This window comes from Octopus sinensis, linkage group LG4 (genome assembly GCF_006345805.1).
Source record: "Octopus sinensis linkage group LG4, ASM634580v1, whole genome shotgun sequence".
Classification (NCBI taxonomy): domain Eukaryota; kingdom Metazoa; phylum Mollusca; class Cephalopoda; order Octopoda; family Octopodidae; genus Octopus; species Octopus sinensis.
In genome coordinates, this window is record NC_043000.1 from 39,792,100 (window position 1) to 39,809,333 (window position 17,234).

The window sequence follows — 17,234 nt, forward strand, 5'->3', positions numbered from 1 at the left end:
AACAATTGAGGGAGCGGGGTACTAGAAGAGTGATGGTGACAATAATTTTGACAGTGGGGAGCCCCCCCCCCATATATATATTCGGGCATACCTCACCCTACATCATTAATTGGTTCCAGGAAATATGACTTCAGTTGAATTAACTTGTCTTTAGGCTAAACCGATAATAACTTTTCTCAGTTCTGTACATTATTTATGAATACATATTTAATAATACATGGTTAATAAAAACATATTTTAAGCTTGCAAACAAATTTTATTTTTCAATATAGTACAGTATGTACTAAAATCTTGTCCTTATGTACAGTCATCGATACAGTTGTGTGACTCATCCCAAAAGATTGTGCAATTGCTACCGCTCTTTCACCTTTTTATGGTATTTTATCATCGCCAGTTTATCTTCCAGCACTTAACCACTTTCACTATGAATTTTCATAGGAGCCGGGGGGGGGGCAAAAAATAAAGTCACAAATGAGTGAGAAAGTAGCCAATAAACAGACGTAAACAAAACTGAATTCAAAACAGTTGCAGGAACCACGAGTGACAAAGACGCCTATGGTAGATATTGGAACTACAGTGCAATATGAGCTCCAAAAGACTGATATATAAGACAACACAACTGATTTCAAGATTTCATTCACTAAGCTACACTACTTTATGGTGTGTATCTTAACATTTACTGTGCATATTTTAATATGGTTTTATATGCTTTTATTCTTGTTTATTTGACAGTAATGTAATTTTATGCGCTTTTAATGATTTTCTAACGATGTTACGATTCCCGTATTTATGGTGGACAGACATAAAGTTGAGCAAAATGACTACTTCATTTTTATTTTCCCACATTATTTTTGAAAACTACGTACAATTGAGAATGACTTAAGCCGAGGTATGCTTGTATATATGTGTGTGTTTATAGACCTCTAAGGAATTCCATAAAAACCCTTTGTATTTAGGGAATAAAATTCAGATTACTTCGGAAGATGTGCATTTAACTGTTAGAGTGGTTAGAGCGTCAAGCTTACAATGAGGTTGTGAGTTGAAATCCTAGACCGGGCTCTGTGTTGTGTTCTTGAGCAAGACACTTTATTTCGCGTTGCTCTAGTTTATTCAGCTGTAGAAATGAGTTGCGACGTCACACGTGCCAAGGTATATAGATCTTTGTCTTTTCCTTGGATAACACTGGTGGCATGGAGAGGTTTGGCTGGTATGCATGGGCGACTGCTGGTCTTCCATAAACAACCTTGCCCAGACTTGTGACTGGGAGGGTAACTTTCTAGGTGCAATCCCACGGTCAGTCATGACCAAAGGGGAGCTCAGCTCAGCATAGTGTTGATATAAGTGTTATAAAGAATCTCATTTGGGGCAAACATCTATATAGGCTTCACACACACAAAATAAATTCAAAATCCGAAATAAATTATTTGTATTATAAATATCATGGAGGTAAGTTATCTCAAGGTGATGCTCCAGCATGGCTACAGTCAAATGACTGAAACAAATAGAAGAATATAGATAGAGCGATGTTAAATATAGTGCAGGAAAGCAGCTATCAACAACTAATGTATTTGTTTTCATGTATGAGTAAATATAGATTCAATAACTGGTGATTTCATATACATGGGATATCGACAGTAAACCATGTTAGTCTATGCTATAAGAGGCAGGGAAGAGGTTGGCGTTAAGAAAAAAATTTAACAAACTTTAAAAAAAATGGAGCAACAATGAATGGATTAATTGCTGCGGATAAAAACTACAATACGTAAAGGGAGGTAATTAAGATTTAACTGACGTAAATATGTCAAGAGGAGATACGCATGCGCATTGAACGTGCTTCCTACTGCATGTTAAATGTCTGAATGAATTTCTTTTAATCAGCTAATTATAATACTTATAATGCATTTATCAACTGCCACATACACACCTATATAAACAACACTATCCTTTACGAAATATTTCCGTAAGTATCAAACAATGAAAATATTCAATGTTTTTAATTCTGGAGACTTTCGGTTTTTGGCGCCTCGATTCTTTGTGTCTTTTTTATGTTATGTGAATGAGAGATGTCCTTGATTCGTGTGGGATTTGGTTGCTATTTCTAACTATGGAAGAGAGATCCTTGTTTTGTGTGGGATTTGGCTGCTATTTCTAGGTATGGGAGAGAGATGACTTTGAATTGTGTGGGATTTGGCTGCTATTTCTATGTGTGGAAGAGAGATGTCTTTGATTTGTGTGGGTTTGGTGTCTTTTTCTATCTGTGGAAGCTACCTTCTACACTGTCCATCGTTGCCAAGTTTGGAAATGGAAAAATTACATATTTCAGTTTGAAAAGACAAAGTGGAGAAAAGAATTGCAATGGCGATCTTTGTTCTAAAGGAGTGAGGAACAACGTTCCAGAATCATGGATAGCTGTGTTCCCCACCCCGAATTTGTTGTCTCATAACTTCCAGAAAATGGATACTTTTTACTAAAACTTTCAACAAATAATCTCTTGGATCCTGTAGATTGAGTGTACCTAAAGATTTCTTCCGTGGGGTTCGGGAGTGGAGTTTTGGTAAATTCACACGACCCGACGTCTACCCCTTTATAAGTTTCAGCAGCAAACCTTTCGGAGGGTGCAGATTATGATTATTGGGTTGGTGCATAATTATTGCGGCTTTTTTTCAACAAATTTTATCCAACAAAAACATCTTTAAATGACGGTATGACTGTCTGCCAAGCAAATGGGAAGCAGTGATTGAAAGAATCACAGAGCATCTCAAAATACAGTAACGAAAGGATTAATACAGTATATGGGGATAGGACATTAAGCATAAGCCAGCGTCAATATAATGCGGAGAAGCCGTTATCAACAAGTGTTTTATTTGTTTCCATGTACGAATAAATTTAGACTTATTGATTGGTGATGTTTTTGTTTCATATAGAAGTAATTTTGACAGTAAACCATATTTCTGCATTCTATAGGTGGCAAATAAGACGGTTGGCGCAAAGAAAGGTCAACCAACTGTAAATAACAGCCTAAAAACCAGAGCAACAACGAATGGATTAATTGTTGCTGTGGTTAAAATCTACGAAACTAACCCCCGAATTTAGGCGGGGGTTAAAATGCCTATCGTTTTGAAGTTTCACGTTTATATAGTTATGTTCTCATAACAATACAAACATGACTAGTTAAAACATTATTTTGCGAGAATGATTTAATGAAGACATCAAGACAGTTGAAATATTTGGGCGAATATGGCAAAGAATGATCCAATCAAGAAAGGACTGGAAGGGCATCGTGAGCAGCGACGTCTAACATCTTAAATATTTCAGAGGGGATTCGCATTGAACGTAAATCCTACTTGCTGTTGATACCTGAGTAAATGTTATTTGAATGAATGTCTCTTAATCAGCTGATAATAATACATTTCTCAACTACTACATACACACATATAGGCGATCCTTCGATATAACTCGGGCAAATGTCACTTTTAATCAACTGTTAAGTTACAGCATTCGCTAAATTCAGTAAAATTTATTTATTTATTTCGTAGGTGAAAACAGTCTTTGAAGGCAGCATAAAGTGAAAGAGAGAGGAAATGGACATAAACGTGTGTATGTGTCGATGGGGGTTGCGAGACAGAAAACGTGTGCTGTGTGTTGCTAAGAGAGGCTAACTTCATACTTTTCCTTAATTTGTGTTCCCTAGAAACTAATTAAAGACTAAGAAACGAAAGTGTAAAAAAGCGAAATTGTGAGATGCCAAACGAAAAACGAATCAGTGACGTAGAAAAGTGTTCGATATTTATTGATAATGTGTTATAAACACTTCGATGTGTTATTTTCATTAAATCATATTTGGAAATCTGTACAGTTTGCGCAAGAAAACAGATTTCATTAGGCTCAATAAAAAGGAAAACAGTTTAAAGCAAAAAGGGATGTAGTAAGAGTTATTATCCTTGCCCTGACTCTGTACTTCCCCGCTCTTCATTATATATTCTTTATTCCTTACATGTTCTCTGACTCTCTCTCTCTCTCTCTCGTTAAACACTCCCACCCGATGTAATGTACACTGGCTCCGCCCCTCTTCTTACCCTTCCTTTATTAGTAAATGTATTTATCGTTTGCCTCATTATATATTACAGTGCCCTTCCCTCTCTTGCTTTCTGTCTTTGCTGATCACTTGCCTTCTATTTCCATCTCCTTTTTTTCCTCTCTCTCTCTCGCCCACAAAACATAGCAATCGACTTCTCCCTCTTTGTCTTCTCTCTCTCATCACCTCATTATATATTTATTTTAAACCCCGCCTCCCTTGCTATACCGCTCACCTCATCCCCTTCCTCACTGATAATATATATCAGTTTCTCTTCCTCTCTGTAACCTCATACATTAATGTGTCCCTCCCCTTCCCTAAGTATCCCTCTCTATTTTCCTTTCTTGATCTCTATCTTCCTCCTCCACTTCGTTATATTATTACCCTCTTCTTTTATTTCTAAGAGACGCTACTTTTTAAATTTTGGTGCAGCTTAATTTAAATAATCAATTATTTAACTAATGACTAATTACATAAATACTTTGTAGTTTATAATTGAAGAAATTAAATAGTGCAAGCATTGAAGGACAATTTAAGAAGCTTTTATTAAAATAATTGTCCTCTACATGATTTCAGATTATGCTAGAAATAACAGCCAGTTGCGCTCAAATTTGCATTTGTTTTCTTTAAATAATTAAAAGGGACATTAAGAAACATTTCTAAAATCTTTTCCCATACTTGGTATTCTTCATTCTAGAATCAGAAGCCGTGTGACTTTCAATTCACTATGTTTTTCATATAAAAATTTGAAGGACAATTAAGAAGAATTTATAAAAGAAAGAGACCAACATATTGTCTCACATCTTTCTAGAAACAGAAAGCAAGTCCTTCAAAGTTTATAGTTTTTCAGTTGTGAATGGAAGGACACTTTGAGAAGCATCTATATAAAACACTGCTTCTTCTGCCTTCTCTCCAACCCAACATTCTCCCACACTCTTACTAAAACCTTTATATCATTATCTCTCTCTCTCTCTCTTTATATATATATATATATATAACATTTTATAAAGGGCTTAGTAAAATAAATTACTTTGCCACATACTGAACTCATTAGAAATAGCAGCCAAAAAAAAATTTTTTTAGCCATTTCTAATACTTAAAGAAAATTTCTCTCAGATAGTGTTTACTCAAAATAACCCACGAAGGTATGGGGGTAAAAACATTAAAAAATCACAAGTGCAAAGATTATTTGAGAACGTACGTTTCTAGATCAGCCAAATACAATTCGACATTTCTTTCGTCAGCTCAAAATTTCTTAATTCGGATTTGTAAACACTGAAAGTAGGAGCATACCCTTTTGGCGACTTTTCACCTCCGAAGATCCGTTCAGACTAACAGTGCCAACAAATTCAAAATATGCAAGCGAAGAATTTCCACCCACCCTTTCCACCCACGTGGGCTAAACTAGTAAACACCATGTTTTATCGGTGAAAACCGAAGCATTAAACAGAGAGAAATGAATTATAATTTCAACAATTGAGGGTAAAATTAATTAATTATTAATCAATTTCACCAAGTATTCAGTATGTAAAGGGACCATTTAAGGCGAATTCAAAATATTACATTTTATAAAGGGCTTAGTAAAATAAATTACTTTGCCACATACTGAACTCATTAGAAATAGCAGCCAAAAAAAAATTTTTTTAGCCATTTCTAATACTTAAAGAAAATTTCTCTCAGATAGTGTTTACTCAAAATAACCCACGAAGGTATGGGGGTAAAAACATTAAAAAATCACAAGTGCAAAGATTATTTGAGAACGTACGTTTCTAGATCAGCCAAACATACAATTCGACATTTCTTTCGTCAGTCAAAATTTCTTAATTCGGATTTGTAAACACTGAAAGTAGGAGCATACCCTTTTGGCGATTTTCACCTCCGAAGATCCGTTCACTAACATGCCAACAACAAATCAAATATGCAAGCGAAGAATTTCTGCCCTCCCTTTCCACCCACGTGGGCTAAACTAGTAACACCATGTTTTATCGGTGAAAACCGAAGCATTAAACAGAGAGAAATGAATTATAATTTCAACAATTGAGGGTAAAATTAATTAATATTATCAATTTCACCAGTATTCAGTATGTAAAGGGACCATTTAAGGTGAATTCAAAATATTACATTTTATAAAGGGCTTAGTAAAATAAATTACTTTGCCACATACTGAACTCATTAGAAATAGCAGCCAAAAAAAAATTTTTTTAGCCATTTCTAATACTTAAAGAAAATTTCTCTCAGATAGTGTTTACTCAAAATAACCCACGAAGGTATGGGGGTAAAAACATTAAAAAATCACAAGTGCACAGATTATTTGAGAACGTACGTTTCTAGATCAGCCAAATACAATTCGACATTTCTTTCGTCAGCTCAAAATTTCTTAATTCGGATTTGTAAACACTGAAAGTAGGAGCATACCCTTTTGGCGACTTTTCACCTCCGAAGATCCGTTCAGACTAACAGTGCCAACAAATTCAAAATATGCAAGCGAAGAATTTCTGCCCTCCCTTTCCACCCACGTGGGCTAAACTAGTAAACACCATGTTTTATCGGTGAAAACCAAAGCATTAAACAGAGAGAAATGAATTATAATTTCAACAATTGAGGGTAAAATTAATTAATTATTAATCAATTTCACCAAGTATTCAGTATGTAAAGGGACCATTTAAGGCGAATTCAAAATATTACATTTTATAAAGGGCTTAGTAAAATAAATTACTTTGCCACATACTGAACTCATTAGAAATAGCAGCCAAAAAATATGGAATATATATATATATATATGTGTGTGTGTGTGAGTGAGAGAGAGAGTATTGTAGTTCGCTTGAAGCATTGTGTATTGTTTTTTAAAAAAATAAAGTATCTTGAATGGCACAACAGTGCACTATAATAACAACTATGGACTATAATAACTGTTATAATCTAATCATTTATAGTCTGATACAACATTTCGGAATATACTTGAAATACGACAACACGCACACTGAATGCTCTCAATATACTGATACATAAAGGTCATCTTTCATCCTTTTAGGGTCGATAAATTAAGGACCAGTTGAGTACTACACCCTCCCCCAAAATTTCGGGCTTTGTGCCTAAAATAGAAAAGAATAGGTAAAGGGAGATAATTAGACTTTGCTGCATGGAATATTTTGGGGGGATACGCATGCGCACTGAATGAGCATCCTACTTGGTGTTGACTTCCGGTTAAATGTCCTTTGACTGAATCAGCTGATAATAATAGATTTATAATTCTTTATAAGGTATTTCTCAAATACCACACATGCACACATATATAACAACACTAACCTTTATGAAACATTTGCGTAAGTATTAAACAAAGAAAATGTTCAATGTTTTTAATTCTGGAGACTTTCGGTTTTTGGTGCCTCAATTCTTTGTGTCTTTTCTTTGTTTTATGAATGAGAGATGTCCTTGATTCTTGCAGGATTTGGCTGTTATTTTACTTGCTATGGAAGACAGATGTCCATGATTTGTGCAAAATTTGCCTGTAATATAATATATAATAATAATAAAACATTGTGTACAGTGCTCAGGTGCACTACAACTCATCTAAAGTGTATGTATAGTACATAGGGAAATGTACAAGCATCAGGAAAAGAACAGTGCATGAGTCATGACATACACATATGTGTATGAGTATGGAAGGGGGACAATCAGGTGTAGTTTCGGCGGATTTCGGAAAGGATGAGGGCCTTAAAGGATGCAGTGTCATGGCAGTCAACAACTGACGCAGGCAGTTTGTTCCATGCTTCAGCAACTCTGAGCGTGAAAAAATGTTTCCGAAAGTCATGGGAGCTGTGCTGTTTTCTGAATTTGTAGGCATGTTCACGTGTGTTGGACACATGGAGATCAAAAAGGTGTTCAGTGTTGTTGTTGGTGAGGTGGTTGATAACTTTGTGGGTTATCGCCAGACGCTGGAGCTTCAGTGAATCCATGCCCAGGGAAGCAAGGCGCTCAGAGTATGGTAGGTATCTGATGGAGGGTATGCGTTTAGTTGCACGTCTCTGAACAGATTCCAGGAGGTCAATGTTCTGAGCAAGATAAGGGTTCCAAACTGATGATGCGAATTCCAAGTGTGGTCGTACCATAGCTGTATACAGCTTTAAATAGATGGCTGGAGAGCGGCTAACAAAAGTCTTGCTGAGTGATGCCAAGACACCCTCGGCCTTCTTGACAATTTTAGAGATATGCTTTGTCCAACGCAAATCACTGCTGACAGTGATGCCTAGGTTATGCTCGCAAGAGGATTTCTTGATATCAGTGTTGTGGAGGTAGTATGTGGACGCAGGGTTTTTTCTCCCAAAATTTCTAGTTACGAAAGACATATCTATGATTTGTTCGTGATTTGGCTGCTATTTCTCGCTATGGAAGCTACTTACTTTCTTCTCCGTCGTTGCCTGTTTAGATTGTTGTGTGTTTTAATTTGAGAAATATTCTCAAATACTTTCCAACCACTGAAATGTTTGGAAACCAATACTTTATTTTAATTTATCGATTGTTTCTCAGTATTACTATCGATCTGTGCCCAACCAACTAGTAATTTGTTTCCTCATAACTTTCTGAAAAAATGGGGAATTTGAAATAAAATTATCTGAAAGTATGTTTCAGATGGTGTAGATAAGTGCTTTCGTGTGGCACTGCATGGGCACTTTTATGTAGCATGACATAGTTGCTTTAACATGGTGGCATTTCTGCATGAAACTGCCCGTTTGATTTTTATGAAGAACAGTCACAAGTGCTTTTGGTGACCAGAGGGATGAGTCTGAATACCTCCGCTGTGGAGTAAGGGGCATCTTGAGTACAGCGAGGTGGCAGGCATCTTGCTCTTTGTCATATCACCTGAAAGGTTCAGCATCCTGATTTTGCTCATCAGCACTCCATCCCATGTCTTCTTTGGTGTCCCGCTTCCACATATTCCATCGATCTGAGAGATTGGCACTTCTTTATGGAACTATTGCCATCTGGTTAAGTTGTCAAGGTAAATGTTTGTTTCTACAGTTTATCTCAATAGAACTGAACCTGTTTTTTTTTTAGGTGACCTCTACATTTTACACTTTTTTTTTCTATAATTTCAGAACATCGGATGAGAGAAGAATCCTCAATGTCGACCATGTTTTAAAGATTAAAGGAAAATACACAAAACAGAAGTATCACTTGATTTCTACAATTCTTTGGGAGAATTTTTGTGAAACATTTGCTCTGAAATAATAATATTAGCCAGATTTCTGAACATTGCTGACTAGAGTGTCAAGAAGAGAAGACTGTGTGCTGATTAAAGTTGGATAAATCTTTGGAAGTGTTGCTAAACAAAGGTAACACTGGACAGAAATACAGCAGCAGAAGTGTATGTAAGGAATAAAGTATAAAAACGAAAGCAAGAAAAATATATTAACTGGAATTTGAGAGGAAAAGAGAAATTGATTTCCCCTGAACACATGAGAAAAGAGATGACATCATATAACTGTGATATCTGTACAAAGTCCTTCTCGAAAAAAAGTTACCTAAATGTGCACAAACATATTCATACAGGTGAGAAACCATATCATTGTGATATTTGTGGTAAATCATTCTCTCAAAATGGTGATTTAGCAAAACATATACGTATTCACACAGGAGAGAAGCCATATCATTGTGATATTTGTGGTAAATCATTTTCAATTTGTAATGATCTGAAGATACACAAACGTATTCATACAGGAGAGAAGCCATATCACTGTGGGTTCTGTGGTAAATCATTTTCTAATATTTCTCATGTATCTGCACACAAACGTATTCATACAGGAGATAAACCATATCACTGTGAAATTTGTGGTAAATCATTTTCTACAAGTAGTGCGTTAACAAAACACATACGTATTCATACAGGAGAGAAGCCGTATCAGTGTGATATTTGTGGTAAATCATTTTCTGCAAGTAGTGAGTTAACAGGACACAAACGTATTCATACAGGAGAGAAGCCATATCACTGTGGGGTCTGTGGTAAATCATTTTCTCAAAGTTCTCATTTATCTGCACACAAACGTACTCATACGGGAGAGAAACCCTATCACTGTGATATTTGTGGTAAATCATTTTCTGCAAGTAGTGTGTTAAAAAAACACAAACGTATTCATACAGGAGAGAAGCCATATCAGTGTGATATCTGTAGTAAATCATTCTCTCGAAATGATGCCTTAGCAACACACAAACGTATTCATACAGGAGAGAAACCATATAATTGCGACATCTGTGGTAAATCATTCTATGAAAGTTATCACCTAAATATACACAAACGTTTTCATACAGGAGAGAAACCATATCATTGTGATATTTGTGGTAAATCATTCTCACTAAATAATGGCCTAAAGAAACACCAACGTACTCATACAGGAGAGAAACCATATCCATGTGATATCTGTGGTAAATCATTCTCTCAAAGTGACTATGTAAATACACACAAACGTACTCATACAGGAGAGAAACCATATCTTTGTGATATTTGTGGTAAATCATTCTCTGAAAGTAGTTCATTAACACAACACAAACGTATGCATATAGGAGAGAAACTGTATCAGTGTGATATCTGTGGTAAATCATTCTCTCGAAGTAGTGCCTTAGCAAAGCACAAATATATTCATACAGGAGAGAAACCATATAATTGCGACATCTGTGGTAAATCATTCTCTCGAATTGACCATGTAAATTCACACAAACATATTCATACAGGAGAGAAGCCATATCCCTGTGATATCTGTGGTAAATCATTCTCTCAAAGTGATGCCTTAAAGAAACACAACCGTGTCCACACAGGAGAGAAGCCATATCACTGTGATGTTTGTGGTAAATTATTCTCTCAAAATAGTAAATTAATGAAACACAAACATATTCATACGAGGGAGGAAGGAAAAGGGCAGTTTTTATAGTTGAGATTTTTTTGTTTTGTTGTTTCAATATTCACCTCCCACTCATGTATTTACTTTCCCTGGTGTAAGGACCTCTTATACCAAATCTCCTGACAACCCTATATATTATTCTTTCTTGAATATCACATCCTGTAATTACAGCATATTTACTGTTTATTGTATTTTAAATGCTTCTCTCATTAATTATATTACAAAATAACTTGCATTATTATTTTTTTATACTCAAGAATATTGTAAAAATTGTCAAATATTCACGTAAACAGTGACCCCCCCCCCCAAATACAAACGGAACTGACAACAAAGGAAGAACATGTGGCATAAATGTAGTTTAGTGTCTCATACCTGGCTGATTCCTTGTTAGTTTCTCAATAATGGTCTCTTTAAATTAAACTTTGCAGAGATAGGTTTTCAAGTGTCCAAATTATTATGATTACTCATTATCCTTTGTCGACTTTGTTCCACTCTGATAAACTTATCCACTTCTTCAACATGTGAGGTTAAATTCAGTTCAGCCTAGATAACCTATGAAATATCTTTTGTTACTGTGACCTAGCTTAGCTATGAAATTTTATAAAGGTGGAACAGTAAATAGAATGCTCTCTTTCTTTTAGTTGACACGTGTAACAGAGGCAACATACCTTGTCTCCGTAATGTCACAGACCTACAGATGTGCTTTTGGCTCTTTACTTGTTGGCTGTTACAGATGTAACATTTCCCTCTTATCCTGTCTACTCAGAGATATTTACACGATGGACAACAACTACACCCAGTCTTTATGTATTAACAACTCGAAATAGTTATTTAGCTGATAATTCTAAACAAAAGCCAGTTCACATGTGATCTATTAAGTATATTAAAAGATCAAAAAATATCAACTAGATTATGGCTTGGAGACAGCAGTTTACTCAAAGTAGCCACCCTCAGCTTCCACCATGATCCCAAGACAGCTCCAGGACCTGACACGTGTCCCTCGCTTTGTCCCTGGAAAAATCTTCAAACACCTCCTTGATCTTGGCTACAAGGTGAGAATTGATTTACTAACAGAGCAGTCAGTGTCTTTCTAGACTGTGCCTCACAAGTGATAATCCAGGTGATTACAATCAGGAGAATTAAGAGGTCAAGAATTAGGGCTGGAGAAGTGGTAGAAATTCTCTGACAACCACTTCTGAGTCTTTGTGGAAGTATGGCAAGCAGTGAAATGTTGCTGCCACACATACAGCCTTCAGGCAGTGTCCTTCTTCAGCAAGGTTTCACCACAGTCTCCAGGTTCACGTCCAGTCTGAATGTAACCTGATTCCATGTTCAAAGATGTGGTGGTGGCATGACGTCACCCTCACTGTTGACACACCCAGAGATGAGCCTGCTGTATTCCTTCCTGCTGGTCATGACTTTGTAGTCTCTGTTGCTGCTGTCCATGTCATGTCTTACATCTTTTACAATGTTCAGAAAGCATTGAGAAGCAGTCATAATGTCAGCATCTTTTATGGCCAGTGTGAATCATCATCATACAGCTAACTCTCTTCCAATATTCAGATGATTTCCAGTCCTCTCTGTTAGCTAACGCTTTTGAAACTACATCTTTAATCTTTATACTCTCCAAGAATATTGACAGTTCACCAATACATAAAGTGTTTTTTTTTTCTGAAAGATGACATAAAATATTGTGAAATTAAGCCTGAGCACACTCTGGACCATTGTTTATATTTACAAAATTTCATACCCTGAATTTGTGATGTGTAAATTGTTTGTTCGTTAAAGGCATCAAATAAATGTACCTTTTATATGAATTGTATCTGACAGCTAAATGTCGTTGGCTCCCTTTGTCTTTCGGTTTATTTTATGTTTAACACTGAAACAGTGTGTTTTCAGAAAAACGAATTTCACTTTCCAAATCAGCATCCAAAGCAAAATCATCTATAAATAATAATAAAAAAAGAATGATAATTATCATCTCGAAGAGTCACCCATGGATAATAATAACAAAAAAGTATATTCTATAAGAAATAACTCAACTTTTAGATCTGCTCTCTCTCTTTCACCATCAGCCTCTCTCTACTAATTACCACACTTTTTATGTTTCTCTCTCTCTCTCTTTCACCTTCAGCCTCTCTCTACTAATTACCACACTTTTAATCTCTCTCTCTCTATATATATATATATATATATATATATATATATATTAATCTCTCACACATTTCCTTCATTTTGTTTTAAACTTTGTCTTCTGGTGTTTGCTTCCATTTTATCACAGCTATCACGTACAAATCTTGTTTTCTGATTTGGAAAAATGACCAAGCTTTAAACCTCTGTAACAAGTTTCTAAAATATTTCCGGAATAAATTAATCACAAACTGGGATTCAGAGTGAAAAAAGTACATCAATATTCGAAGTTTGAACATTTTCAGTTACTTTTGAAATGTTCAAAATCCGTAGGGTAACAGCAGACGCCTCTCTATTTGTCTTACTCTTTCATTTCTTGCTTTCCTAATGGCAAACTGTATAGTTACCTGTGTGTGTGTATGTATGTATATATATATATATATATTACTAAAAATAAGGTACTCCGAGACCTGGATAGTTGTACATATACAAATATTTATTAACATGTCACGTTTTTACAATTCACATATAAGCACTTTCATCTACTCTAATAGATTCTTCAGATTTAAATTTTGTGAAGGGATTTGTCTCTTTTTATTGTATTAGTAAATAGGTTAGGGTGGGGAGAGAGGGGCGAAAGAGTAATGTGGAGTGTATAGGGTAAGAAAAGAGTGAGAGGAATGGGGAGATAGTGAAGGGAGAAAGTGAGAAAGTGTGTGTGTGAGCCTGTGTATCTGAAAGGAAGTGTTTTGAACAAGAGACAAAGACAAAAGGAAAAGAAGATATATTTTTAAGTAGGTGGCTAGAACAGATGCTTGCTTTGGTTCAGCCAGCTTACCAGGGTGTCTGAAAGAATGTTTTCAAAGGGAAAAAATCTGTTTTTTCTTAATGTCAATGGAAAAGAGAAGGAAAGAAAGAAGAAAAAAAATGTGTTTATATCTATAAAGTTGGTCAGTTCTTTCGATAGATGACAAGTTGATTCTTGGTTTGTAAAAATGGAAAGACCAGGTGGTTACTGTAAAGTGGGGTCTGTTTTGATTAGGAACTAGCAGTATCGCCTGGCGTTGCTCGGGTTTGTAAGGGAAATAACTATATAAGCATTTTTAGAGAGTTATAGCAAAAAAATGCATAAAAAATGATGGTAAATTGTTTTTTAAATCGTTGACTCATCGTAGACATTTTCAGAGAGTTACTTCCCTTATATAATAGCGAAAAAATGCGCATTAAAATGGAAAAAAATGATGGTAAACTTTTTTTAAACCGTAGACTCATAGTAGACGCGCGCTAATACCCAGAAGGGCTCAATATGAATCACGACTATAAGATACCCAGTTTTGGTTAAACTGCACCGCAAAATGTGTGAGTAGTTAGGAATCTAAATCGTAGGAGACAGACACGCAACTTCTCTTTTATATATAAAGATAATGAAAGTTATTTTTCAAAAAATTGTCTGGATTTATTATCATCATTGTCCAATGCTGGTATGGGTTGGAAAATCTGGATGCAAAAACGTTTTTATTTCTGTATATACATACACACACACACACACATGCATATATCTTAGGGTTCCAGATGGGTTTATAAGGAAGTTGATGTGATTTTATTATTATCAGCCATTCAGTTTGGGGGAGAATTTTGCTATGAAGTGTTGTTCCATATTTTTTCGGAAGAAGGTGTCATTCCTTGGGCATTTATAGAAGGGAAAGATCTCAATTCTTCCTTGTCCACATGTTTCTAAGTGTTTACTTAGTGGAATTTTTTGTAGCTCTCCCTGTTGGATACAATGTCAGTGAATTCTGGCTCGTTGGCATAAAGAATCGCCCGTTTCACCTATATAGTTCTCCTTGCACGTGGGTCAGGTTATGCAATAATTTAAATTCTGTGTCTTGCAATTCGTGTTTGCATTTGCTTTGAATGTGTGTCCACTCTTAAATGTTATTTGGTTGTTTCCCTCTATATATTTTTAGATGGCGTTACTGCAGATCTCACATCTACTATCTCCACATTCTTTCACAAAGAATTCGGTTTGATTCTCTGATGAGAATTTTGCTCTTGTTAGCTTTTTCTCTTGGCGTTTACTGCTTCTTATGCAGTATTTGTTTGATAGGTTTCTCATTTTGGGGCTTTGTAGGATTATTGGTAAGTTTGATTGTATATTTTGAAACATGGAGAGAACAAAGAGAATACAAACAACCACCAACACAACGCTGAACAACCTAAATGGATACACACATGGAACAATAGACAAGTAGATAGAAATCAATACATAACCTACAATTAAATTACAAGTCCACACCTTATAAACACTAACCCCATGTGACCCCCACAAATTTACATTATGGATCGAAAACCACCACCACTATCAAAACTATACAAATATACAATATGAACCATTCACCAACCTACAAGGAAACCTGAACCCCAGGAATGGAAATTGGTCCAACAAACACAAAAGATGGGAAGAAAACAACTGCCACAGACAAAACAACACATACAGAACATAGAGACCACCCCTACCTCTACAAGAAAACCTAAGACCTGAAAATGGAATTTGGAGACGCAACAACACAACCCCTTTTTTGGGGAAAGGATACTTCAACCATACTCTAGACCCAACATATCAAAAATACTGAATGACACCCTGACACCTAATTACATATTACCCTGCCTCTTTTTCTCTCTCATCTCATAGACTCCCTCTTTCGGTAAACCTTTATATCACTTCCTTTTCCATCTCCTATCAATCATTCTCTGCCTTGCTTTACTCCTGCTGGACTTCCTCTTGTCCCACTTTGCCACATCTCTCTCTCTCTCTCTCTCTTTCCGTTTCCCTCTCCCTTTCTCTCTTTATGTATCTGTTCCAACCTACAACTGATTCGACCCTTCCCACTCTCCTCAGTATATATATATATTAACTCATTCACTCCGCCTTTCTCACTCTCTCCCTCCACACCCCTGCTTTAATATTAAACATTTCTCTTCCCTTGTCTCTCTCTTTCTTTTTTAAATCTCAAACTCCTCCAACTTTAACAAAATATAATTAATGATCTTTTTGTCTCTAGCTTTCTCAGTCAGTCTGTCTCTCATTTTCTCTCTCTCTCTCTCCTCCTCTGTCTCTTCATCTCTCTTTCTCTTTGTAACTTCCACCTGAATATATATGAATGCATCACGTCTCCTCTCTCACCTTTTGCTTCCTCTCTGTCGCAACGGCCAGCAAAGTAGGGAACAATTCTTTAACAAGCAACAAACATCAACCTGTCAACAATAATCCAAGAATATCTTTGGAAATGCAAACAAGCACACTGAATGCTCTCAATATACTGATACATAAAGGTCGACTTTTATCCTTTTAGGGTCGATAAATTAAGTACCAGTTGAGTACTACACCCTCCCTCAAAATTTCGGGCCTTGTGTCTAAAATAGAAAAAAAAATAAGGGTAGGTAAAGGGAGATAACTTTGCTGCTTGGAATATTACAGGATGGGAGATACGCATGCACATTGAACGTGTTTCCTACTTGACGTTGACTTCCGGTCAAATCCTTTGAATGAATTTCTTTAATCAGCTGAAAATGATAATACGTTTATTATACTTAAAATATGGACTTATAATGCATTTTTCAACAAACACATACACATATAAATAACACAATCCTTTACAAGACAATTGCGTAAGTATTAAACAATGAAAATATTCAATGTTTTTTTTTTAATTTTCGGTTTTTGGCGCGTAATTCTTTGCTCCTCTACTCTCTGTTATGAATGCGAGATGTCCATGATCTGTGCAAGTTTTGGCTGCTATTTCTAGCTACGAAAGAGATATGTTTATGATTTGTGCGAGATTTGGCTGCTATTTCTAACTATAGAAAAAAGATGTCTATGATCTGTTCGAGATTTGGCTGCTATTTCTAGCTATGAGAGTGAGATGTCTAAGAATTATGTGGGATTTGGCTGCTATTTCTTGCTATGGAAGTGATCGTATTTGTTCGTGATTTGGTTGCTATTTCTAGCTATGGAAGCTACCTTCTGCCATCTCCGTCGTTGCATGGTTAGTTTGTTGTGTGTTTTAGTTTGAGAACTATTCTCAAATACTTTCCAACCACAGAAATGTTTGGAAACCAATACTTTATTTTAATTT

The 17,234-nt window shown here is 35.8% G+C and overlaps 1 protein-coding gene and 1 long non-coding RNA gene across 2 annotated transcripts in view; both read left to right on the forward strand.

Moving 5' to 3' along the window:
- Positions 1 to 17,234, forward strand: part of LOC118763178 (zinc finger protein 98-like) — a 48,801-nt gene that overhangs the window by 14,843 nt on the left and 16,724 nt on the right. The window lies entirely within an intron of this gene.
- LOC115210432 lies at positions 7,230 to 9,474 on the forward strand. Its single transcript, XR_004998688.1, has 2 exons — positions 7,230 to 7,398; positions 9,172 to 9,474. It is a non-coding gene; the product is annotated as an uncharacterized LOC115210432 (long non-coding RNA).